The following is a 24324-nucleotide window of genomic DNA, read 5'->3' on the forward strand; positions in this document are numbered from 1 at the left end:
AGGTTAAATGCCCCACTTAAGGTAACATCACCAAACTTCTTAAAATAAGCAAAAAGTATTAACATGCAAATCAATAAGAATCATAATGCGAGCAACGCAATAATTGCTAATTTATGCAAAAACAAAATTCTTAATGCATTTTATTTATGCGTAACAATGTTTGTAACACAAAATAAATATAGAAATTGGAAAAAGATAGCTACTGTGATTTTTAACATACATATTTCGACACTTTCAAAATTATTTTACTCAGATATTGATTTTTTCAATTTACTACGCATATGTTTTAAATGCGAGCCATACAAAATCAAATTTCATAAAGTTGCAAACAGTAACATAATAAAATTAGCTGTTGATAAAATAAAAACTTAATGACAACTTCTTAGAAACACATTTAAATAATACCCTTTTAGAAATAAAATCAACTGCAAGTAACATCGCTACAAAGGAAAATGAAAATGATTGTATTTTTTTGTTTTCTTCTGTAAAACTTTTACACTGTGTACAGAAATATACCGACCGTATACTATTCAGAATCAGAGATGAAAAGTCTCTTATTTTTTATCACATGACCAAGACAGAACGCATTCCACTAATTTTTAGCGGCTTTATTTTGCTTTAATACACGAATAATACTAGTTTAAATATGGTGTCCATTACCTACCTGGAATATTTATTAACCAGATATTGAACCTTTATTTCTCATTCGTTTGAACCCAGAGCATCGATAGCTACCAGTTTTTCGTAAGCGTCTCTGAAGTCGTTTATACTCGTATTTTATTCATTAAGTGTTTGAGCGCGAAATGTGGACGGATAATATTGTCGACGGTTTGGGGGAAGGGAATCATGACCCTCCCTTTGTATTCTCCCCTTACTGGAGTTCTGACCCACAGGTTAAGGAACACCGATAATTTGGAGCAACGTTTTTGGCAATTAAATAAGCCGAATGATGTGTTTCATAGGACAGAAAGAAATGTAAGCCTCAGAAAAGAATCTTCTAATCCGGTAAAATATTCTCATAGAGTTCAGTTCAGTTTACAAAATTTTTGTAAAACGTCAGTTTTAAAATCATTTTGTAAGATTTTTTTTTTTTTTTGTTTAATGTGACTAAACGTACTCAAGTATTTTTTTTTTACATTTAAAAATATAAACTTTCTAATGCAGACACGAATGCGATGTTATAGTTTTCTGGCAAAAGAAAATAAATAAAGGTAATTTATTTCAACACAAAATAATAATATGCAATGTGGGGCGCATTACTCTGTCGAGTCATCAGTGGGGCAAATAATCTGTAATCAGGTGGACTATATAACCTTTTAATCAAGGTCAATCGCCCCACCACCTCTTGTTCAAACACAGACAGCCAATTTTGTTTCCATCACCCCCCCCCCCCCCCCGATAAGAGCCTTCTTTATGATATTCTCTTACTGCATAAACAGATAATTTAACAGAATATTGGAACGCTAGATACTTTAACAAAAATTATTAAAAGTACTAACTTAGATCAAGCGTTAAAAAGTGTCGCTCCTCTCTTTTACTTTGCTTATAACGCTGTAACTACCCCTAAAAGTTCAATAAATATGGTTGTACTGTATGCGTAAAACTTCTTTATACACAAATACTCATGAAAATTTCAACACGGGCGAGCTCTATTCCTGAAATAGTGAAATACAGTTACTGGGACGTTTTATCTGACGGGGCATAATACCCCGACCTACTCTAATTAGTTTGATCCAGACCAGTTTTCTTCAACCTGATTTTAATAAAGGATCAAATTTTTACTATGGAAGGGCTACCGAGCCGCATTGATCAAATGATCTCTATACTTCAGTTTAGAGGGAGTCAATGTTAAGCTTTAAAAATAGGTTTGAATATTACAGTGAAAATCGATATTCAACACATAGTGTAATTGAAATAGTGAAACATAATTTTAAAAAATACTCAACCTTTTTATTAAAAAAAAATACTCAACATTTTTACAAAAAAAAAAAAAAACTCAACATTATTACAAATTAAGATTATCAAAACAGAGATATTTTTTTTTTAGTTCAGTGAGAAATCTGACGTTCTTTCTACTTTGCTTGTCTGTCAACATTGAATTTTGCATGTGATGAAGAAATTCAAAACAAATTCTCGAGATGTGAGCGTTAGAAACACGATTCCTCAGTTTTGACTTTACATTCTTCATTTTCGAATACAGCTCCTCCACAGATGTGCTTACCAAAAGGGACATTAAGAACAGAGAATGAAATGTAATCGCTGAAAATTGGTCTTTTCAACATAAAATTAATAAAAGCTCAAGAGTCCAGTGTTTGACATTTTCCCTTTAAATTGCTATTACATTGAAACGCAATAAATTTCATTTGATACACTAGTGGTTATTGAAATGCCGGCAAATATGGAAAAAAAATGTTGAAGCTAAACCGTTATGCGGAAAATTGAAATCTTCACAGCAGGTAGCGGTTTGTCTAGGTCACTGCTCTAGACAAACAGTTTTCAAAACAAATTTATTTCTTTCAGTTTAAAAAGAAACCTTAAACAGCATCTTTAATTAAAAGTTATAAAACAGTTGAGACAAAAAATAATCAACTTTTACATTTTTGCAATAAAATTTGTTTCAAAACTAAAACTAATTTTGAAACAAGTAATCGAAAAATATTTCAGTCATTACCGGCACTGGCTCAAACACAATACAAATGCCAATACCATCTAAAGTCCATCTTAAATCATTGTCATCCTAAAGTATACCAGAACTTGTCGCTCACACAAATTTCACAAGACAGAAAGCTTTTTCAAGATTCGCCTACCAAAAATATCAAGACTTTTGTTATTTTCCTTTTAAAAGTTTTCCAGCTTAAAAAAGTCAACTCAAAAAGTATGCTTCGAGTTTAGCATGCAAAGCGAGCAGTCCATAAAAAAATGTCTTATTGAAAAACAGATGGTGTCTTCTTTTAACATAACTCCAGATTCGTGTATTTGACAGACACGAATAAATCGTTATAAAAAGATTGGATATTTCACTGCTTCCTCTACAGCAGTGTTTCTATTTTTTTACATTTTTCAGCCAGGATCCCTTTTTATATAAAATAGATTCAACTCCCTAAAAACACACGTAGAAATATTACGAGGTATTTTATGTGACAAGAACAGTGTGAACTGTCTTTAAAGTATGTTGTATACAATTTACTGTATAATGCAGAAACATATAGTAGTTTTAGTGCGCATTTATTTACTTAAAAAAACGTTAACATCAGAATTTTTAATAAATAAAACACAAGATTAACCTGCTTCAATTTCATCTTTCATATTTTCCTAAAACCATAAACTTCCTAGCTTTAAATTGCCTAAAAAAATAAAACCTGTCTTCCCTAGAAAACAATTTAGTTTCAAAACTTACCCCATGTTTCCTTTCACCCAAACTGACTTTATACTTGATTTGGAACTTATTTAGGTTTTGATAAATGTAACATTTTTTAATTCATAAATTTTGAACTTATTACTGATGAAATATTTTTTATATGCCTGAAAATGTATGGTCGTAAGAGTTGTGCACTAAAACACAAAATCACAAAATTTGCTGATGTCAATACACCTGGCTAGGTCTTAACTTTTAAGTGTTAAATAAAAGTGAACATTGATGACATTTCATTCTAAAAAAAAAAAAGTGGTTACAAAACATAGTTATAAAACCTGGGTGGTGACTAGTTTTCAGTTTCAATTGTAGAAATTCATCTCAGGCTTAAATAAAAACAATAGTGTTTGAATTCTGAAGGAGTAGCATAAAATTACTGATCTTAAAAGTGGTGATGAATTGAAACTTTTGGAAAAAGTGTCACTTAATAATCAAATGTGCTACTTATGTTTTTGCAAGCAACTTTTGTCCACACAATATTTCCTTTGTACACAATTGAATTTCGATCAGATATCAATGGTACAATGAAGCTGTCTTTCGTAAATTTACCACATAACATTTTTGGATTATTCTTTTGAAAGCGCCCTCGGGGCTTCGGTTGCTAGTTTGTTCCATTTTCTATCTAATTTTACTTCTAAGATGAATGAGCATTAACATTTTCTTATTAAAACGTAAGGATAAAAGCACTTTTTACAAATTTTTGATACAAAAGAAACTGAGATGTAAAAGAAATGCCGTTTTTTAGTTCGTGTTTTTCCAAGTAGCCATTTGCTACTGATAATGACATTTTATCTTTCGAAAATGTCAGCTACAGATGGTGTATTGCCCTTCCGGAAAAGTGACAGGAACAACCGATTTTTCTTTAAAGAATTGTTATTTTTCGCTGGGAATTTTGAAATTAGACATGTAAGTCATGTTTAAATTCATTTTTTTGTGCTAATTTTCTATTAGTTTTTCTTTTTTCTGCATTATTTCTTAAAAATTTATAAATTTGCTTTACTGTAACTAGAAATGAAAGTTAATAAATAAGAAAATATTACATAAAGTGTCATAAAATTGTGGTTTCATGTTTCTCATTTTTCATTCTAAAAGTAATTTGTCATAATTTTTCATTTACAAATTAAAAAAAAGCTTAACAACTTATAGGCCATTTATAATATTCTTATACCTACATCTTAAGAGAACTTGAAAATCAATTTTTAAAACATAATATTAATATTTTGACGATATTTTGTAAGAGTATTTCTAAAATACTTTCAAGTTTTCGTGAGATATAAAGCTAATTTTCAATCCTCCCCCCCCCTCAAAAAAAAAGACATTAAACCATTGTGGCAAGTTCATGCTATACATAAACGTTCAATAAAAATCTGTTATTTATTTAATGTTACATTTGTAACAAGTTCTTCTTCGCAATAATCAGTAGTTCTATAACTATAGTGTACGATGAATGCGTGTGTAAAAACAAAAACTTTCATTTATTAACAAGTTCTTAATTAAGAATTTTCGAAGGAGTCTAGATGATAAGTGAAACTGTAAGACAACCTAATGGGAGCTATGTTTTGGTGTGTTTGTATGTAAGTAGTTTCAAATCTCATTTGTTACTGTTTTCACTGCGAAAAATTGAGAGTTGAAGGTTTATTTGTTGATATTCCGTTACTTTTTTGCACGTCATGAACTTTAATCATTGCATAATTTTGAAATATATCAAGCATATAAAAATTACGTCAACAGGATTATTCAATCATAGGTTTTTCTAAAGCAATTAAGTTAACAGGCAAAGGAGAACATTTTTTATATGGACTTTTTTTTTTCTCAGAAGCTGTTTTGGGGCAGCTTTTTAAAAAATGCTTTAGGAACAACGCAAAACTAACAAATCCTATTTCAGTTCATGCATAATTTATCTTTTCGCCCGGCAGCAACAAGAAGAAATAAATAATGTTTATACTTCTGTTGTATCTCTTATGAAAACGAGATACGGAAAACGGCAGCAGAAACTGAGTTTTGTTTCTTTTTCAGATTTTTTCCTTTCCAGTTCCTTCAGTTAAGCTCATTAGATTTCTTTTGGGGTTCCTAATGCTAGAGACGTATACAATGAGAGTTCCATAAAGCACGCAATCAAAAAAATAGTAATAGTTTGTCCCATTCCCCCTGTTATTTAGAATCCACGGAAAAAAAAGAAAAAAAAGCGCAAGTTTTACAGACTCGATAGACACAGGTTATGAAGCTTTCATATCCAAATTATGATTTTTTTTCTATTTTATTACGGAACTTCTCGCAAATTTATTAACGCAATCGCAAAATATTGAAAGTGTACACTATTGTTGTATTTTGCGGCTAAGAGTCATTCATTTGTAATTTTTAAGATATTATTTACGCATTTAACTCATTTTTACGCAAATCATCCTTATTTCGATTATTTTAAACCGTTCTACGGAAATCGTGAAACAGACCGCTGTAAAAATGTTTTAAAGTAGAGTAGATGTCGACCAATGGTGAAATAGATGTCAAAATTTCAAACCATCAAAAACTATTTTTTCCATTAAAATTATCTTTGTTTAGAAAAATGAAATTTTTTTTTAGTCTATTTTTTTTAATTCAATCGTTGACAGTTATTATAAAAAAGTAAGGACTTCTTGTTTGTACTTCGTTACTGATACGACTACATTTCCTCCCGATATTTTCAAATTCATTTTTAAGTTATATTGAGATTCGTTTTTTTTTTTTTTCATCTCCTCTCTAAAGTCGCACAAAAAACTATTGATAAAGGAAAAAATGAAATTACAATTTAAAACCATGTAGATGAAAAATTGAAAGAAACAGAAAAAAACTTCCCTTCATAGGAATCAGTCACTATTTGTTTAGTTACGTTACATTGTTTAAAAAGACAGATAATTCTAAGAAGGAAATAGCTTGTGTCTTCAAAGCACAGAATATATTCGCTGATCTCTACTAAAGTGCTTTTGTAAAGATATTAAAATTTTAGTGAGTGGGTATATCCCTTAAATTAACCGATTCAATTATATTGTATAAGAGGTGAGAATAAATGCTGAACTGATATTTTTGCATTTGTGAGCCAAACGTATTTAAAATATATATCAAGTCTCACCATGAAGAAAAATGATTGTTCTACAAAATAAATAGATTGAAACAAAGATTCCAGAAACAAACGTAACACAGAAAATGATAAACGTTGAATCCAGAAGCATAAGAAACTAAAACCCTAGATCTAAGCTTAAGTTGCGACACGTCCGCCATCTTGGGGCTAAATACCGCTTTCTTCCTGCGTCTGATGAATTTCCAATTTCCGAGTCACAACTGACTACAACTGTATTTATGTCGAGGACTGCATACTAAGTGCCTTGCCTCCATTATTTTATATACCGATAGATGGCAGCACCATCACCGGATTGAACAGTTAATGAGAATTTAGAACTAGACCAGGAGCTAATAGCTACCTGGTGCTAGCACCCCCAGAGGTATCGTTTCACTTGAAGGACATTGAGACCACGAGCATATTTAACGTCGCCCAGTCCCCTTTAATGACGACGGTAGGTCTTCGACCATCGAGGTTCGAACTCAATACCCTCCGGCCCCGAATCCGACACTCTACCGATCGGGCTACCACGGCCCTAGTCTGATGAAGTAGCGTGTTTTGATTCTTAATTTTAGTGTTTCTTCATTGTGGATTAACATGAAGCTAATAAGAAACTTATATCAAGAAGCAAAACACGCTACTTCACTATAACAGAAATAGGAAGAAAGCGTCGTTTAGCCCCAAGATGGCGTACGCGTCGCTACTTATTCTACAGGGGCTTCATGCGAAACTAGTGAGGACCCAAATTGCTTGCACAGTAAGGTGGTCCAAACAAAAGGCCCTTTTTAAGAGAATTCTGATTTTTACTACTATTACCCTCCTATTTGGTTCCACTCATGTAAAAAATAGTAATAGTGAAGTTTCAGCTCATAATTTTAACTTTTAGAGGTAGCTGGCTGAACATCCTCAAAGTTCGGTTAATGATAGCTTTTACGCAAAAAATGCAAATGAGAAGAAAAAGGCTGAAAAAATCAATACAACTATATTTCATTAGAATCTTTAGCATTTTTATGCGTTGAAAATTGTTAAGCAATACAACAATTATATTTGAATGACTATAGATGTAGTTGTGCTAGTACTTACCAAACTTTTCTTTGCTATCGGTATAAGCATGGCAATGTTTTTCTACAACCCGCAGTAAGAATTGAAATTGATCTTCAATGATTATTATTTTTCATTAAAATCTTTTGTAATATGTATTAATTCTTTTCACCAACATTATTAATAACTGGCTTCCTCCAATGCATTTTAGTGCTTCGAGAATATAATTCTCCCAAAACTCGCAGATTTGTTTGATCTCCCAAGTTTTGCATGATAAAATTTTTCGGGTAAATTCTTTTTTTCAGTTAATGAAGCTGATCAAAAGTTGGGAAGTCATCAAATTTCATGAGATCAATTGATTCTCAAAAAGAGCCAAGCAATTTTATTTACTTCTTCATCAGTACTTTTGTATTGTAATTATGAAATTTATATTTCAATACATTTAAAATTATTACATAGTGCATTCTGAAGTAAAGAAACTCACCCTAGCTTTTAAATAAACCCATTCCGCAAACGTACCAAATCTTTTAAAATCCAATATCTTCTACTGAAGTGATTACGAACTAGTAGTTAAACACTTGTATTTCAAAACAGTACAAGATTTTTAACATTCATTAAGTATAGTGTTTAGCTCTAGGTACAATAATTCTGATTCTAGGAAAAGTTTTTTATGCTGAACTATTGAAATCAGTTCAAGAAATTCTCGATAATCATCTCTTGAGTCATACAGTAATTTTTTAACAGACTGTATTCTACAGCCTTTCACATTAGCCACTTTTCCTTATTATTGAGTCTTGTAATGTATTTATCCTTATGAATAAACTTCCAGCAGACCTAGAATCTGTTGCAAAAAGTAATTTTGATGCAGAAGTATAAACAACTGCATTTATTAAAAATGACACCAATAATCAATTCTATAATGTGGTGTTGACATTTCAGAATTAATTATTTCTTAATTATTTTTTACTAGTAAAACAGGTGCTATTGTTTTTGCCAGTATTGATGCTTCTTCGGTCAAAGCGAAACATTTTGTCAATTTACAAAGAATTGGGCAGATTGCAATAACTGCATCTTACAAAAAACATTTGTGTATTTACAGAATATATTTCATGGCTAGCTAATGTAATAGTGAAGCTGTGTACATAAAAGTAGCAGTTTCACAATGTAATTAATATCTTTTAATGGAAAAAGCAATCATATTTGTGATTAGTTTGGTCCTTTGTCAATTTACTTATATTCGGCAATGATGCAAACTTCATCGGCTTTGAGCTACCTGTAATTATTATTCAAATGTTATAAAATTTTGTCCCACTTATTTTCTTACGTATTGCAACCAAATGGGAGGGGAAGACTCAAAAAATTTTCACCTTCAAAATTTTGGACCACTCTATTGCACAGTCATCTTTGCTCTCCGAAAGAAAAAAAAACTGAGAAGAATCTTAAGCAATGCAAAGCGACGTAATAATAATATTTTAGTAACTAGAGCAATTTTAGTTCCTTTGTTTCTTAGTTCGCAGCATGCAAGTGATAATGAGTGTGGGGGAGACTGGGGATACTTGATTCCCTCTTTAGTTTTCAATTTCTTTCTCTGCTGCATATTGACAGTTTTTTTTTTTTTTTTGTAAAGTACGTGAACAAAGATAATTTTTTCCTCTATCTGACAGTATTTTTTTAGTTGAAATGAAACAGATACTTTTGGTATTCCCTTGGATTTTGGTGATCCCTACATCAAGCGATACATGATCCCTTCATGGGGGATACTTGATCCCACTGAGAAAATACGTAGACTTTTCATTAGATCGGCAATTTATTTATGGATTTTAGTTTTCTACATAATGTTTCTAAAAAAACGCAATTTCCGATTTTCTTTAATAGATTATAATAATATGAACAAAAAATAACATAGTTTCAAATTTCACAAGAGATTTGTAAAACAAATGTACACAACATTCATGAACTTATGATGTTGTTGATCACTTACTTACTATCCAATACAGTTGTGAACAAAATACTATATTTTATAAATAAAACTTACAATTTTTTTAAAGTAGCGTAATGAAGCTAAAATTACAACAAATAAAATAAAATAGGATGACAAGCACGAAAATCATCTTATTTGCTTCTTGTATTGCAATAATAAAATTAAGAGTTACATCATTTGAATTTATTTTTAAAAAGAGGGAAGATAAATGTAAGTATCAGTGTTCTCATAAAAAAGAAAGCCCAGCTTATATGTTTTAAAAACCTGAAATGTCAAATGCAAACAATTTGTTTGTTGTAGTTCTTAAAGTTCTACTCAACCAAACTGGATTTGTGCAGCTTAACACATTCTGTCAATTTTTCAGAAAAAATAGATTGATTAAACATATTACCTTTTCGCTTCAGAAAACTTATTTCAAACTCTAGAAATCCAACTTTGCATTCTATCCGTTAATGGGTCAACATAATGGGCAACTCACTTTTTTGTTGTAAATCTAACTATAGTAAAATCCAGTAAATTAACGCCCATTAGCCAGGGCTAAAGCAGAAATACATGAAATACACCGCCAGTTCAGTCATTTCCAGCCGAGGACTGCAGTTTCGTGCTTATTAGCACTCATCAGCCCGGCATAGGAAAGTGACTGAGCTGGAGATGGAAAACCTCTTAAGGAAGCCAAGAGTGCAAAACAAACTGGTAGCTAATATAGAATTAGCAGACCAGACGAGTGACCGAAGCAATGGTTCGGTTCAACTCGAAGATTGAAGGCAAGCCAAGGTATATTCTTGCTTTCAATCTTCGAGTTGAACCGAACCATTGCTTCGGTCACTCGTCTGGTCTGCTAATTCTATATTAGCTACCAGTTTGTTTGCCACTCTTGGCTTCCTTAAGAGGTTTTCCATCTCCAGCTCAGTCACTTTCCTATGCCGGGCTGATGAGTGCTAATAAGCACGAAACTGCAGTCCTCGGCTGGAAATGACTGAGCTGGCGGTGTATTTCATGTATAGTAAAATCATTTATTTTTTCTTTAAAACAAAGACTTGACATCTATTTCAACTTGTTCAAGCTCATTTGGCAGATCAGAACATAATTTATCAGTAGAATTAGTTTATGTTTAGATGTTTGAGGTGTTATGTGGGTTACAAATGCAAACTGATATTTCAACTGTTTAGCATATTTACAGTAGTGATTGTTTAAATCTATCATTCAAACTATGATAAATTTTATTATGTTAACATGGTTTTGAATGTTTAAAGTTAATGTCAACTGAGTAAACAACATTTATATTGTTTTCATTGTGTTTATATTGTCATAGGGATACTTAATCCCTGGGATTATGTATCCCTCTAAACGAAGGGATCAAGTATCCCTAATATGCGATTTTTACAAACATACTTGTTCTATTATTAACAATCAGTGGAAATTTAGTAAAAATATGCCTCAATTATTAAAGACTGTCTATACTTTAACATTACACTTCGGAATTTTTTTAAAGTTCCTAAAAAAAAAAGTTTCCCTTGACACATTCAGACGATTATTTCTTGAGCAAAAACAAAATGGCTGAAAAAAACAAAATGTTGCCAGTTTTTATGTACAAGTATAATTTTAATATAATTGTCAGGTTTCAAATCTCTACTTAATGATTTTGGTGCATTTTTGGCCATGGGATCATGATGTATCCCTAGGGATCAGGTATCCCTAGTCTCCCCTATAATGTTTAAAACATGACTTACAGTTGCAAACTTTACTTGCAGCGTGTGCGCCTATGTTGTAGATATGGTGGGAAGTGCAAGAGATTTGTTAAGGAAAATCAGAGAAGATGCAGGATCTAAATTTCAAAAGTTTTTTATTAGCCTTTCTCGTTCTGAGTTTCAGTTTGGTTGAAGTTGATAACTTTTTAAAATTTTAACTCAGTACAACAACTACATGAGAGAAATATCCTTTCAAGGCAACAAATAAAAATTTCTGGCGTGCTGCATTAAATCCGCTTTTATATGGCATTCCTTCCTATTTTTCTTCATTAAGAAGTTCAACAGAATATTTTTCTATTGAACTCAGACAGTGTAAATGATTATTTCATCAAAAGTTTGATCAACTGTAGGAGCGATTTGCTTGGTCGCCAGGATGTAATCGAAGAAGAGTTTCAACTTTAAGGGGGAGGGGGGAGTAAGATGAATTTTATGAATTTTTCTCCCCCCCCCCCCAAAAAAAAACACCAATTCATAATGGAACTTTTTCTAAAGTTAGTACTGTCTAAGACCTATAAACTTGACAGACTTGTTGTAAGGATGACTGAAGTTGGTTGTAACACTTTTTAAACAAATGTTACAATCTTTTACAAGGTGCGACGAAAACTCTGGACGAGCATTTTTTCATACAACTTTATTGAAAATAAATAAATTGACAAAACACAACCAATAGTAATATGAGTAGACCTTAAGTAATCAATAAATTTAATTGTTTTCAAACTGGCAGCCGCCGCCGTTTGCAGTTTTACAGAAGTGCAAACACTTATTGAAATTTTCAGCCATTGTGGCCGCAAGTCTTATCCTATTTCGACTAAAGAAATTGAATTAGAGAGTCCAAACTTCTGTGTGATTTAGGGAAGACCCTAGACTTTAAAACAAGTCGTACACCATAATTCGTGGTATTGAGGTCTAGCCAATAGGGTACCCGCTCTACAGATATCATATCAGGAAAATTCACCTTGCACTTTTTGGCTTGCACCCTTGTCGCTGTGAAAAGTAAGCTGGTGCGGAGTTTCTAAAAGAAACGTTCAGTCTGCATTGCCAAAATTCTTATTGGCTCAAAGAAGTTCAACAGCTTCTAAAATGTTCCGCTGGTACACTTTTTCATTCATTTTAACGCCAACAACCACAAAAACCGGGGACTTTTTTGCCGCTTGTGCAAATTTTGCCACACGCCAAGACCAACTTCAGATTTTATCAATATTCAGCATTTGTCAAGATGCATGGAGTGTTCTACGGACCAAATCCTACCATTTTGAGAGTTATGAGCTGGTTAAACGGTAAAGAGATGCTCATCAGTGAAAGGAATGTCTCCTAGCGGTGACTTGTGGTCCGTCTCAAAAGTTTTTGCCATATTTGGAGCAGCACGAAATTGCTTTCTGCAGAAAAAGTCTGAACTTTTTGGAACTTGTAAATCTTTTGTCTGAGTCTGTTTTTGCCCTTAGGCGCACTGATCGGTACGCTAACGAGCTTGAAATGATATAAGTCATAAAAAGCTGCGTTTCATATCTCTGTGAATATTTATATTACTAATGTCAAATTGTTTGCGTTGGTTTTATGTTTCAACGGAATTATTTACTTAAATATAATTATGAGGTAGTAGGGGCAGTATAGAAGGTTACATTTCATGTTTTTTCCCTGGTTTTCTATTTCGATTCAAACTTTTAACAACTCAACTCTGCATCTTGTTTTGACCATTTTTGCAACTGGAAGTATGCACTGAGATCTAACGGTTGCGGTACTAAAGGTCTTACGGATTATACGAGGACACGCTGTACATACAGATGTCCTTTTGTCTTAAAATTTTTACTTCCTTTTTCAAAAAAAGAAGTATTGTATTCACGAAAAAATTTTCACTCAAAAAGCGGCCTTAATTTCCATTTTTCTCGCCTCCGAATGAATGTTGAGTTTTTTTTCGACCCGACCACACGTGGATATATGCCTAGGAACGTACAGATACCCGAAATATCCATTTTGACTGCCCTCGAGTTAATTACAACGAATTTTCTCGTGACGTCTGTATGTACGTATGTATGTGTGTATGTATGTCGCATAACTCAAAAACGGTATGTCCTAGAAAGTTGAAATTTGGTACTTAAACTCCTAGTGGGGTCTAGTTGTGCACATTCCTTTTTGGTTGCATTCGGATGCTCCAAAGGGGGTGTTTTGCCCCTTTTTGGAGGGAAATCATTGTTAATTTCGATGTAAACTCAAGTTGTGTTATAATTTGTCGCACACTTGGCGATATATCGCCAGTCTTTTGGTCGCCAAGTTTTGTCGCCAACTTGGAGACAAATTATGCGGGTTTTTTTAAAAATTTGATTTCTATTTGGCCACTGTTGGTGATATTTAGAGAGTAAACAATTGAGTCACATTAAAATTGCCAATAATGGGGAAATGACATTAAATCGGAGTAAAAGGAATTCATGTGATGCACACATCAGCTCCTTTTTTTGCTGTTTTGTGTGCAATCAATTGAATACATATTCGTTAGTCTTAAGCAAAAAGTTAACGAAATGAGTCATTTGGTAATCAAACATCATGCCAGGTGATAAAAAATAACTTACCAAACTTGCTTCATTACTTTGTAGTAAAAAAAAAGGAAAGAAAGAAGACAAAATGGTTTTATAAATAAAGGAAAGGCTTATTTCATAGTCAGTTTCTAAAAAAATTCGCCTCAAGTTGAGAATTATTTCTCAAGCACGATATTTTAATGAGCATAAATTACATTCAAATTTTAATTGCTTGAAATCGAGCGTGCGTTCCATGAAAAAGCAATAAGGCTTTATTCAGCAAATATTATTTTTACCTTTTAACTAAAAACGGCATGAAAAAAGGTCATTAAATGAAGCTTCCTCACGCTTCACCCAACATCAGAGAATAAATAACTCAGCTAAGTATAAGAATACTATTTTTTAAAGTATATAATTACGCTAGTAAAATGTAAACTTTATTTTCAGAAGAAATAATTGAGCTATTCATAGTCTTGTATTTTAATTGCTTGGAAACTACATAATTACCTTCCTACATGAAACAAATTTTGTATCATATCTTAAACCTTTTTACTTCCTTTTACAAAAAAGGAAGTATTGTACTCTAGAAAAAAAATTTCACTCCAAAATCGACCTTAATTTCCATTTTACTCACCCCCGAATGAATGATGAGGTTTTGTTTTTTCGACTCGACCACACGTGGTTAAGTGCCTAAGAACGTATAGACACGCGAAATATCCATTTTGACGATTCCCGAGTTAGTTAAAACGAGTTTTCTCGTGACGTCTGCATGTACGTATGTATGTATGAGCGTATGTGCGGATGCGCGTATGTGCACATTTGCGTAGGTATGGCGCATAACCCAAGAACGGTATGTCCTAGAAAGTTGAATTTGGTACGTAGACTCTTAGTGGAGTCTAGTTGTGCACCTCCCCTTTTGGTTGCATTCGGATGTTTCTAAAGGGGTCTTTTGGCTCTTTTTGGAGGGAAATCATTGTTAATTTTGATGTAAACCCAAGTGGTGTTATAATTTGGCGGACTCTGGCGATATATCGCCAGCCTTTTTGTCGCCAACTTGGCGGCAAATTTGGCAATTTTTTTAAAATTAAGTTTCAATTTGGCCATTATTAGTGATATTTAGAGAGTAAACTATTGAATCACATTAAAATTGCCAGTAATGGGGAAATGACATTAATTTGGGGTAAAAGGAAGTCATGTGATGCACACATCAGCTCGTTTTTTTTTTTTTTTTTTTTAATCTGTTTCAATTTGGCCACTGTTGGTGATATTTAGAGAGTAAACTATTGAATCACATTAAAATTGCCAGTAATGGGGAAATGACATTAAATTGGAGTAAAAGGAAGTCATGTGATGCACACATCAGCTCGTTTATATTTTAATGCGCTGTAAGTTTTTATAATATGTATCTCATTTTACTCAAAAATGAAGTCGAGTTTCTACTAAACTTTAAAGTTAAATATTTGTTTTATATTTTTCAGACACTTGTTACTGATCTATAAAGTTGTAATAATTTATGCAATTCTATTAAATAAGAAACCGAAAACGTGTAAGTATCTTCTAATAAATTCAGATTACATATTTGTAAAAAGAGATTAACTTCAAGAGAATAGTTCATAGATATACCTGATAAAAAATAGATTGGGCATTTGTTTATTTGAAGCCTCTACAGCTTAGTTTTACAAAAACTTACAAAACTTTTCTGGAAAATTTTTTGTTTCAAAATGTTCCGTAAAACGGGCATCGCTGCCTTATGCTAGAATTGAAACAATAACTTTTAAAATGTAAGTTTCTTTTAATAACATTTCGATAAAACGTTTAACTTTTAATGCTCTTTATTCTAACATTCTCAGACATAACCTAAGAAATACAAGGATATGGCAGTGTGCTGGTATCGATAAAACAACTCTGCTGGTAGAAAAAATGAGAATACAAGAAAGGACAAAAGAACAATTATGAGAAAAGAATACTAGAAAATAGGGGTACACTCCTTCCCTTTCTTTTATCGTGCACAGATTTGTCAACCAGTAAAGTCGGTTTGAGCATACCACTGTTCTTGGTTTTTAATATACCGGCAAAGCGTTTCAAGATGATAGGAAAGTGTAATCTGATATCGCCTCAAACCATAAAAAACCATAACAGCACAGGAATATGCAATGCATTTAATGCTCCCTCATGCAATGATGTTGCCGGACTCCAATACGACCATCATGGTGCTGTTGGCATAATCATGGTTACCTTGTTTAGGGCACGTGAAAGCGTTTTCTATGTTGGACCTTTATCGGAATTATACATAGCAAAAGTTTAGGCCAAAAAAAGTTCTTCAATTTCAATTCTGCATTTTTATAGCACTTTTTAGTGGCGCTATACTTTGATGCCTCTAATGAATGCACAATAGTGTGAGCCAAAAAACATTTTTTTTTTTCTTTTAATTTCATTGACGGGTAGTGCGGAAAAGGTGCCATTGGTGGAGAAAAGTCTACATAGAAAAATTGAATTTTTTTCTGACAATTTCTTGATCTGCCGCAATTGGGTTTAAGTTTCGAAAAAATGCTATTTTTTCATGTTTTCAGCAAAAATTAGTAAAAATAGTATATTTTTGTATTCGATGATGCGTTGCGTGGAAAAGGTGCCATTGGTGGCACTAAACTACTGTAAAAACTTTGAGGTTTGTAGTATAGTTCTTTCATTTGCCACAAATGAGTAGAAATTATGGCAATTTTCAGTTTCTTAGCTTAGGACTTTTGGTCCTAAAATTGTTTCGGATACTAGATTTGTTTCAGTTTCTTGTGACGAAAGACGTGTGATTCGAGTTTGACTGATATTGATTGAGTGTCAAATCGAGCATACTGTCGTATTCAGTTAGCCTGAATTTTAGTTTTGGAACCTTAAACCTTAAACACTCGAATTTCTTGATCAACAGTTTGAGACATCGTAAGGCATCTTTGGGTTTCGAGGTACTTAAGTGCAAGTAAAGAGTTCTGTAGGCGCTATGAGCCACCTAGACTACGTAATAGGCTCTGTTTGGCTGTCTTGTAACTTGTAGTCGTCGTTGGATTTTACAAAAAAAAAAAAACTTTTAAGATATTCAACACTAAAGCATGCTTTTACAGCAGTCAAGTTCCTGGCTTAATTTTAAAACTATTTTGATGAAGAAAGCATCATATTAGCAAAAATTGCTCTTGAATATTAAACAATTATGGATACTTAAACAACTGGCGTTTTTTTTTTTAAATTTTATTTCATAAAACTTCAATTCTATCGGAAATTTTTTGGCAGATAATTTGGAGATAACCAGTACAAATGGTAGGTGAACCCCCCCTCCGTCTTAGGGCAATAGATAGTACTAGTACCTCTTGTAGATGTTGCTGTACAGCATGATTTAGAAAAAAAATCAATGAAAGCTTACCTAGGACGTAATATTTATATGCGTTTTACTCAATACTTGAAAATGTCCACTTACATCCCTTTGCTTCTCACTGCCTCATTTTGAAATTATAACTTTAAATTTTATTTCATATCTAGACTCAGTCAAAATAAAACGAAGTGGTTTTGAACTGCTTTTTTTTAATGTTTTATGTATCACTTCGCCTGTTACTAAGTTATTCATATCATTCTTATAAAGAGTCCTTTAAAAAAATCTGCATCCCAGATAATATCTCTGTAAAGGCAAGTTTCTTTCAATATTTATTTCTGTTTTATAAACTAAACATTCAAAAGTACTAAAACTATTTTCCCTTAAAGAGCCAAAGTAATCCTCTTAAGTAAATTATGTTGGGAAAAAACAATCAGCATGAGATTGCAGTCTATTGTCTAAGCGTTAAGTTTTAGCGAGCAAAATTTTGCTTTCTTTGTTTGCAAAGTTTCTACTTTTCAATTAAGAATGTAATCCTGTTTGTTTCTTCGCGATTTAAGGTTTTGCTACTCCACCTATTAGTTTTACCTCTTCACGCTAAAACCGATTAGAGCCATTACATTTTTTCAAGCTCACTAACAAGGCTATATTAAAGACTATGTAACAACAAATTATCTTTCAAATGTGTGTGTGATAAAGTATATTAGATACATAACTGTTTTTTAAAGAAAACGTTCACGACCCATCAGACATATTTAACTAATGATGACTACTTACAGTAAGCTAATGTCATATAGTTTAAATGAAACCTTTTTCTAAACCTTTTTGATTAAAATGCTAATGTTATCAACATTTACTTGTTTGATTACAATTAAAATATATTAGCATTTCTTAACTATGATCATATTTAAAACTTAGTTTTTTTTAAAAAAAAAGGGCATTTGTTGATTAAGTTAATACATGATTATGTACGTAAAGAAAAAGTTCACAATAGTAACTGACTACAGTGACTTATTGCCATAGAAAGGAAATGAGATATATTTCTAAAACTATTTGGCTAAAGTGTTTTATTTTTTTTATGATGAATGACTTTTAAAAAAAGGAGTAACGTTCAGAAAGCAACTAATTACAATGACTCAATGTGATACAAATGAAACAGAATGTTTTCTAAATCTTTCCGATTAAAGTGTTAAAGTTATCATTATTTCCTGATCTGAGACCATTTCAAATATATGTAGAGATGCATCTTCAGAACTTTTCTCATAGCTTTTATAAAATTAATGATGAAGCAATTTAATATAACATTGCGAATATGACTGAATTTCTTTTCCAAAATGTTTTCCCAATTGCCATTCTTTTTTTTAAAGGTCAAACTAATAAAGGTAAATAGTTTACATTTACTTACAGAAATTGCTCTACACCCACCTCTTTTTGAGCGGTGGATAGGGACCGCATAAAAAAAATCACATAAAAAAAGTTCGTTCGTTTTATAAATAACTTCGTCCGTTTTATAAATATTATTGTCAATCGAGTCCCAATCTGATTGAACTTTTCACACACCGCACAAAAAAAAGTTCGCACAAAAAAAATCGAATAAAAAAAAGCACAAAAAGAGGTTTGGGTGTTTTGTTTATATTTTAACTAACACGGTCGAAAATCACGTGTACCCAAGTACCTAAATTCCGTTTGTTTATTTACAACGTTTTACACTTTTCAATGAAATGAAAAGTATTATGCTTTTCTTTAATCAAACTTTTAAGCATCTAATTATAACTGAACAAAATTATCTTGTGATTATGATAAACTTCTTTAAGCGTTCTAGAGTTGACAGTACGTGACAAGTTGATTTATTACACTTTGAATCTTTTAAGGGTTGTGACAATGAACAAGGTATTCTGAAGCAATTAATTTAAATTTTAGTTGCTACTTGTGGAGCATTATGAGACGAATTTTCACAATCTTTTTCCTGCAAGCTGGCTTTAATGAATGCTTTTTTTCGGCCGATTTATTAATGATTTTGGAAATTAAAAGTCGATTAGATTTCAAACTTTTTGCAGACATTAGAAGCCCATTAAAAATACTTTAGTTTTTAGAAAAATGTTTTCTTAAGTAAGTTTTACTTCAAAAGTTGTTCTTGTTGTTGCAGTAAAAAGTTCTACAATGGGTGTTTTATGCTTCTTGTACCGTATATGCTTTTTGATATAATTGAGGAAAAAGCAAAGTATATGAATTCTAATCCTCCGAAAAAACAATATTTGATTTTTTGTTTCGTATTGATATTTTAAATGAATGCAGAACTTTCAATTAACATTTCACAAGACTAGAAAGTTTAAAAAATAACGTTTGAAAACATTTTCGGAGAATGCCAAAGACTTTTAATAAAAAATCGGATGCAACTGAAGAATATTATTAAGACACAATTTTCCTTTCATGATATAATAAAAAAAGAATCTAGTGGAACTACAAATTGAAGTTCGTATAATCTGAACTGGATTGTAATACATTTCGATTATCTTTCGGTTTGCGACAATTATAGAATACTTCGGTTAGTTGTAAATTTTAGGCAAATTGCAGCCCTAATTTATGTGTATTTTGTTGAATTATAGTAGATGGCAAACAAAATGATAAATTAAGACATTTGCTTGTCGATAAAAATGTGGTATAAAATCTCAACGGTCAAGCAAATGCTAAAAAAACTATAGGAAAGTATGCGCTGATTTTCGATCACTGCAAAATTAAATTTTGTTATTTTTCTTATCTATAGGTTGTGAGTTCATTTTAGATTTCACGATGACAGCAGTTACGTATGTAAAATAAATTTCAAGAGACACTAATTGAAATAACTCTTCACATTTTGCAAACTGGGAAACATTTAAGTTCATCTGAGTGTGATCTTACACTAACCTTTAAATAGATTATAAGTAATAATTAGTAGCAATAACAGTATCAATACAAAAAATTAAAAACAATAGTTTATCGTTGATTTTTATCAGTAAAAAGTTAACTTTTCATTAATTTTCTCCTAATAACCCTAGATATGATAACGTAGTTGAAAATTGTAAAAAAAATTACACTTTTTCTTAACTTGTTCTGTCATGAGGCTTCATAGTATTTAACTACACAAAATATAGCCAATTAAAGAGTTTTAAGAAATTACTGCTTTTTGAACACTGCATCTCCAAATTTTAAGAACAATACATATATATATATATATATATATATATATATAATATATATATATATATATTATATATATATATATATATATATATATATATATATATATATATATATATATAATATATATATATATATATATATATATATATATATATATATATATATATATATATATATATATATATATATAATATATATATATATATATATATATATATATATATATATATATATATATATATATATATATATATATATATATATAAATAATATATATATATATATATATATAATATATATATATATATATATATAATATATATATATATATATATATATATATATATATATATATATATTTGCATCAGCCTAGTAAGATATTTTTAAATATGCGTTTTAGCAATTTAATTACTTTATGCGAATTAAATCCAAATTGTGAGTTAAAAATATCATTAAATCAAAGATAATGTCTTTTTCACGTGTCTTTGTGTAACTAAGACTTTAAATCTTTTGTATAGCAACGTATTTTAAAAGAACGTTTGTTCTACAAATACATTCGAATTAAAACTGTTAAAAATTAATTAGTTTTTTCTGATTGTATTTTTGCGCTGCACGGTAGAATACCTTAAAATTATTAATGTGTTACTTGCTTTTTGTTAAAATTCATCATCCACGTTTGGATGACATCTATCAGCAAAATTAAAAGAGAAATGTCAAAATTTCTGTTTCAGCACGAAATATGTCAGTTAGCGGCTGAAACAACATAACGAAAAAATTAGAAGCGAAAATTTAGTGACTAAATAATTTTGTAACATTATTTTCCTTAATGATGACAGTCATGTCTGCGATAAAAAAATTCATCTTACAAGAAAGGCAAGTGCCTCAGGACTTCAAACAATTTCCTCAGAAAGTTTTGTCTTAGTGCAATTTAGTGTTTCCTTCCGGAAGTCCATTGTGAGTTGAAAGCACTTCTAGTAAGCATGCTTTTTTAATGAGCATAAGTTTACTTTTTTCAAATAGTTTTGTCGACGGCGTACTTTCTCTTCTTCTTGGACAATACGAAGTTCTCTTTAAACTTTTTAATGTTTTTTCCTTGTTCCTTTAAAAAAACATCTTCCTGAATCATTACGAAATCTTTTGTTTTCTTCTATGGTTTATAAGTAAGCTTCAAAATTTTAAGACAGTTTTTAAGTTTTGTTTTTAACAGAACTTTGGAATCTATTAATATATATTTTATCCCAAAACAGATTTTTCATCACTTCAAAATGACGTCAGCATTTCAAACAAAGTGTAAATTTTTTACTAGGCAATTATATTTTAAATAATTACCAATTACAAAAAATTCCAATTCTTCAAGCCAAAAACTATTTTCAAAAATGTAAACAGCATTTGTTTTGCATTTTTTTTGAGGATTTTTGCAATTTGTATTATTTAGAAATGTTTCACAACTTTATCAATCGAAAAAAAAAACATTATTTGAGTGAAAGAGTACAAAAAGAAAACGTATTTTGTCAGGATAGAGCAGAAGTTCCCAAACTTCAGATTTTCTTGGACCCCCTCCGGAAAAATTACGAACTTCGTGGACCTCCCCCCCTGGCGTGTTAAAAAAATGATTTAACACAGTAAAATCTTTTTTTTTCCTAATATATTTTTACGTTTTTTTTTCTTTAAATTTATTTATTCATTGGTCTGCTTACTTTTCAGAGCTTTTGTTTGGTTTTCATTTTTTACATTATTATTTTGAGTTATGGGAGAAAATTCTGTTTGAAATTCAATTAAGAATAAAAATGTTATCACCAAATTTATACAACAAGTTTACAAATAAAAATGAACTTTTTGAATTAAAATATCGTTACTCGTCCTTCAACCTCAATTATATTTAACGTTATAGCTGGATATCTTCGCGGACTCCCTGGCATAGACTCGCGGACCCCCAGGAGTCCGTAGACCACAGTTTGGGAAACTCTGGAATGGAGGGTAAGTAAAATTGCCCATTACTGCTTCGTTCACAAGTTCATAAGACTAGTAGTTTTAAACAAGGTTTACGACATCATAAGGAGAAGAGAACAAAGTACGCGTTTTTAGCTTATAATGATGTACTTTTCGAACCTTAACGGACCTTTCAAAGATGTTAAGGAGAGTTAGGCAAACTTAGGTATTAAAATTTCCTCTTTTGCTGTCTGATGCCAATTTGCGGTAAGCAGATTTTCTTCATCAGATGTTTACCGCTCCTCTACTAGTTGTAACAAACGATAGTGTGAATAAAAGATTTTATCCACATAAGTGACAAAAAAATTCTTTCTTAATGTATTGTGGGGCAGCTTTTATCTTGAAGTGCCTTATCAAGAAAACTTTCCTTTTAAATTTTTTATATGTATAGCACAGATTGAAGTGTTTTTCTTTCAGCTAAGTCATTCCATTATAGTATTGAGTAAATGAACATTTTTAAAAAATAGCTGCCTAAAAAAAAGAAATCTAGACTAATTTTTAAAATCATGAGCTGGATTTGCAATTTAAGTTGGATAATTTTTAGCAATAAACTTTTAACAAAATTTACTTGTTACAAGTAACATCAAATGACTTACACCACTGTCTTTCTTAATTTATACTGTGAAGTCATTTTAATAAAATTTTTATTCTACTTAACATTACCGATAGGCTTACTGACAGAAAATCAAATGTATGCAGGAACTGTTATGAACGAAAAGATAACAGAAAAGTTTGGCTACTGATCTTGTGAGAGGCATTTCTTAAGCTGATAAGCATTTGTTGCATACAAAATAGAAAAATTTCATTATAAAGTTGTATTGTGTAAATATGATCGAGTACTAAATTTTTTAAGTAGGAGAATTTTCTTTATTATTTTGAAGGAATTTTCGGTATTCAATCAAATAAAAAACTTTTACTACGCTAATTTGAATAATTGTAATTTAAGCTACAAATGTAGTAGGTGTTGTATTTATTTTATTTGGATCGCGTTCAAAGGTTGAATAATAATTTCCATTAGATCAATCACTTAATTCAACGCTATGACTTCCTAAACCTTCCAGATGCTGTGAAAAAATGATTTAATACAAAGATAAAAGAATCATATAAAAAAATGCAGTTTTAAAAAAAAACCTTACATTAAAAAAAAAATTTAAAAAAAAAACGTTTAGTAATCTCAAACTTTTATTTTATAAGTCGCAATTTCTCCCTGTAATGGTTATCGTTTGAAATTCGTCGACCAGTATTTCCAACTTTGAAACTGGACGGAAGCTTCATTCTTCTTCTCCGTTTTATCAGAGCTCTGTATCCAATCGACTTACACACTGCCGTGAGAAGAAAAAGAGCAGCATCTGCAAATTTTAAAATTTTCATTTTTTATTTATTTATTTATTTATTTTTTGCATTTTTATCATACATTGCACTTGAGCTTATTTGATTTCCGCTGAAAATAAAGCTTGAGAAAAACGTCAAATTCCAACATTTTCCCCCTCTTATGGATTCCAAAAAACATTTCTTCAAATATTCCAAAAACTTATTCCTGCAGATACTGCGTTTTACCTTCTCACGGCAGCAGTAAGTTTCGCTTTGCTTTGACCCTGACCAAATCCAGAGCTTGTTTAATGCCCCATCAAGTCTTAATGCAAAATGTCACCGTAATGGATTTGTCAGATACATTACTCTTAATTGATTTCAACGTTTCATTGAATTGTTTAACAAAAAGCCTCTGACACCGGATACATATAGCTCCATAAATTACGGTAATAAATGAAGTTGCAGATTGTTGTTTTAAATCTAAATGGGCCAGAAATAAGTTAAATAGTGGAGAGAATTAGAAAATTTGATGTACAAAAAGTTAAGAGTCCAATTCAGGTGGAGGAAAGGTTATATTTTACCCACTGTAGTCATTTTATTCTTGCAACTACTATATTTTCAAGACTTATCAATGTAGCGTTGAAGCTGTTTCCGTAAAACCTGTTTCTTAACAGTAAGAGAGTCATGACAAGAAAGAAAACTTTTT

The sequence above is a fragment of the Uloborus diversus genome, chromosome 10 (genome assembly GCF_026930045.1).
Source record: "Uloborus diversus isolate 005 chromosome 10, Udiv.v.3.1, whole genome shotgun sequence".
NCBI lineage: Eukaryota > Metazoa > Arthropoda > Arachnida > Araneae > Uloboridae > Uloborus > Uloborus diversus.